Genomic DNA, 4,553 nt, shown 5'->3' on the forward strand with positions numbered 1-4,553 from the left:
TTGTGTGAAAACCCCCAGGCCTCTTGGAGAGGGTTTTCTTGGCAAAAGACAACTATAAAATGTGCCAGATTTTTTTTTTCTTCTTCTCTTTTTTGAGACAGAGTTTAGCTTCGTCGCCCAGGCTGGAGTGCAGTGGCATGATCTCTGCTCATTGCAACCTCCGCCTTCCAGGTTCAAGCCATTCTTCTGCCTCAGCCTCCTGAGTAGCTGGGATTACAGGCACCCACCACCATGCCCAGCTAATTTTTGTATTTTTAGTAGAGATGGGGTTCCACCATGTTGGTCAGGCTGGCCTCAAACTCCTGACCTCAAGTGATCCGCCTGCCTTGGCCTCCTAAAGTGCTGGGATTACAGGTGTGAGCCACTGCGCCCAGCTAAAATGTGCCAGTTTTACCTGAAATAATTTATTCAGTAATATACTCACCCCCCTCCCCCCCCCACCACCACAAGCACTTTACTTTTTACATGTACAGATCAACAACTTAAAAAATATATATATTGAAATGCTGTCAAGTCAAGAAGAAATTATTTGTTAAATCAGGATAATCAAGAGTTCATTTTCATAGGAAAAATTCTTTGTGTTGGCAACAGCATAAGACATCCTAAAGCAAGAGACTTTCTCAGGGAAAATTGTCCAGAGCAAATTCCAAATGAATAGAGTTTCACCACCAAAGAGAGTATAAACAACCCAAATTTTCTATCTCCAGATTCTACAACAGCTATCTTGCCTCCTGTTTCCAAAATTGTTCCAAGTTTAAAACTGATTTCTCAATTATTAAATTTTTTATAGCATGTGGCAGACACGCTGAGAGTTAACAAGTATGTTCTCATACTGTGAGAGAAGGCCATTCATCAAGCTTCAGAATCAGATAACGAATCTTGTCTTTGCTGCTCCTTGGCTATAAGGCTGGAGCTAACTGCCTAAACTCTATCCTGTTCCCTTAAAATGCTGGTGACAATATCTTCCTAAAAGGGTTCCCATGAAGATCAACTGAAAATAGCAATGCCTGTAACGCACTTAGTCCACTGTCTGGAAAAATCATTCAATAAATATTTGTTCCAGCCTAGCCAACATGGTGAAACTCCGTCTCTACTAAAAATACAAAAATTAGCCGGGCATGGTGGCACATGCCACCTATCTCAGCTACTCAGAGGCTGAGGCAGGAGATTTGCTGGAACCCAGGAGGTGAAGGTTGCAGTGAGCCGAGATCGCACAACTGTACTCCAGCCTGGGTGACAGGATGAGACTCCATTTCAAAAAAAAAAAAATTGTTGCTATTGTTGTAACAATTCATAGAAAATATGTTCCAAATACCTGAAATGCAGCCATTAGTTATTGAATACCCCCACATGACTCTAAATGTATACAGCTGAGAACTGAGGTAGAACCTTCCTCATTTATCAAATGCAAAAACTGAGAATAGAAGACAACATACCAATAGAGGTAACACTATGGCAGAAGAAAATCCAAATTCCCGCCTGGTGCAGTGGCTCAGGCCTGTAATCCCAGCACTTTGGGAGGCCAAGGCGGGTGGGTCACCTGAGGTCAGGAGTTCGAGACCAGCCTGACCAACATGGTGAAACCCTGTCTCTACTAAAAATATAAAAAAATTAGCCGGGCGTGGTAGTGGGCACCTGTAATCCCAGCTACTCAGGAGGCTGAGGCAGGAGAATTGCTTGAACCTAGGAGGCAGGGGTTGCAGTGAGCTGACATAGCGCCACCGCACTCCAGCCTGGGTGACAAGAGTGAGACTCTGTCTCAAAAAAAAAAAAAAAAAAAGAAAATCCAAATTCCCTTGTATCAATTTTCTAGGCCGGGCGCGGTGGCTCACGCTTGTAATCCCAGCACTTTGGGAGGCCGAGGCAGGCGGATCACGAGGTCAGGAGATCGAGACCACGGTGAAACCCCATCTCTACTAAAAAATACAAAAAATTAGCCAGGCGTGGTGGCGGGCGCCTGTAGTCCCAGCTCCTCGGAGAGGCTGAGGCAGGAGAATGGCGTGAACCCGGGAGGCGGAGCTTGCAGTGAGCCGAGATTGCGCCACTGCACTCCAGCCTGGGCGACAGAGCAAGACTCCGTCTCCAAAAAAAAAAAAAAAAAAAAAAATTTCTAGACAAGCTAAAAGTGCCCATTCATAGGAACATTAATTCTCAGAGCCAAAAGAGAACACACTGACTAACCCCACTGTGTAACTGACACAACTATTAAGGCCCAGACAGTCAAGAGGGCAAACATCAGGCCAAACATTTATTTACTGACCTAGTTATTTAAAATAGATCTCATAGCCTCTTCATAAAAGCAATAATAATAGCAGCAAGCATGTATATACATTGAGAAACAAAAATAAAATCCTAAGTCCCCCGACTGAACAGACCCCCTCTTGGACAATGGGACTCCAGAAAAAATTTAAAAGCTGAGTTCCCAGCTGTGACTGGGTAGGAGGTAGGACATGCCTAGCTATATCCAGTTCCTCAGAAACTACCATTATACTTTCTTTCCTAACGGTAAAACAGAAACCAGCCCTTTCTAAAGACTTGCCGAGGCCGGGCGCGGTGGCTCACGCTTGTAATCCCAGCACTTTGGGAGGCCGAGGCGGGCGGATCACGAGGTCAGGAGATCGAGACCGCAGTGAAACCCCGTCTCTACTAAAAATACAAAAAATTAGCCGGGCGCGGTGGCGGGCGCCTGTAGTCCCAGCTACTCGGAGAGGCTGAGGCAGGAGAATGGCGTGAACCCGGGAGGCGGAGCTTGCAGTGAGCCGAGACTGCGCCACTGCACTCCAGCCTGGGCGACAGAGCAAGACTCCGTCTCAAAAAAAAAAAAAAAAAAAAAAAAAAAAAAAAGACTTGCCGAACTCTGGCACAGCAATTGACCAGCATTCTTTCCTGATCAGAGACCAGTGAGCACACTAAATGCCTTCGTGTACCTGCTTCACTTTTGGACACATAGGGCCTAATCATAATACATTTAAGTGTTAAGTCTCCACACCAAAATCAAAATGGGATGCATGTAACATGCTTATTTGCTTACTACACATGTGTGTACCCCCTTCATGAATATTCATAGCTTCCCCAGTAACCTGTTGAATATGCACACTTGGCCAGCCCATTCAGCATAAAGTTCTGTCTCATCCTTCCCTTCTTTGAAGTGCTTGCTTTTGGCTTCTGTGGGAGACTTCGCTTCCCAGATGGTCAGCCTGCAACTTACAACATCTTATAAGAATAAAGCTCTCAGCTGGGCGCAGTGGCTCACACCTGTAATCCCAGCACTTTGGGAGGCCAAGGCAGGTGGATCACCTGAGGTCAGGAGTTCGAGACCAGCCTGGCAAACATGGTGAAACCCCGTCTCTACTAAAATACAAAAATTAGCCAGGTATGGTGGTACACACTTGTAATCCCAGCTACTCAGAGGCTGAGGCAGGAGAATCGCTTGAACCCAGGAGGCGGAGGTTGCAGTGAGCTGAGATGATACCACTGTACCCCAGCCTGGGTGACAGAGTCAGACTCCGTCTCAAAAAAAAAAATAAAATAAAATAAAGCTCTCCTTTCCAAATTTATAAATTTCAGGATTCTTCAGTTGACAACATATGCATTATATATATATGTGTTTGTGTATATGTGTGTGTATATATATACACACACATATATGTTAGGTTAGTACACAAGTAATTGTGGTTTTGCTACTTAAAAGTAATTGCAATTTTTGCCATTAAAAGTTATATATATTTTCCAGGCACTGTTCTAAGTACTTTCCACATAGTGATTCTCTTTTCCGTGTATTTACTTATTCCATATATTGGCTCGATATATGAATTTCCATATATGGACTCCATATATTGACTCATGGTATTGATGACAGCTCTTACAGAGGACAGCGTCATGCAATGAACAGTCAAGAGTAGCAACATGACAGGATTGGGATGCAAACCCTGGCCATGTGTACAGTGTCTGTGTTCTGCTGTTACGTTCCGTGTTCAGCACGGCCCAATATGGGAGCCACTAGTCACATGTGCACATATTTAAAATTTGAATTAGCTTAATTAAAATTAAATAAAATTACAAACTCACTTCTTCAATTGTACTAGCCACAGTTCAAGAGATCAATAGCCACATGAGGCCTGTGGCTTCTATTGTACAGAACAGATATAGAACACTTCCATCATCACAGACAGTCCTATTGGACGGCAGTGGCATAGACAAAAATACTTGTTGTCTGTGCTCCTAACCATGACACTCTACTGCCTCGCGGACTCTAGCAGTCTACCTACTTTGCCTGTCTATTGTCATAGTTTCCCTTGAATTCAAAACAAATTTAAAAAATTCTTCATTCTTCTATTGAATAAGTAGTTTACTTAAGGCCTACATTTTACCCACCTATTCAATACAACATACCAAAGGTGGCAAAGCAGACAGAAAACATGTTCCCTGCCATTAAAAATTGAGAATCTACTTGAATAATGTGAGTGAATTCTCCGATGCCTACCACAATGGGGCAATGCTCTATTCCAGTGGAACAAATCCACGAGATCGTAGAAAGACATGATTATTACAAG

This window comes from Symphalangus syndactylus, chromosome 1, assembly GCF_028878055.3.
Source record: "Symphalangus syndactylus isolate Jambi chromosome 1, NHGRI_mSymSyn1-v2.1_pri, whole genome shotgun sequence".
NCBI classification, from domain to species: domain Eukaryota; kingdom Metazoa; phylum Chordata; class Mammalia; order Primates; family Hylobatidae; genus Symphalangus; species Symphalangus syndactylus.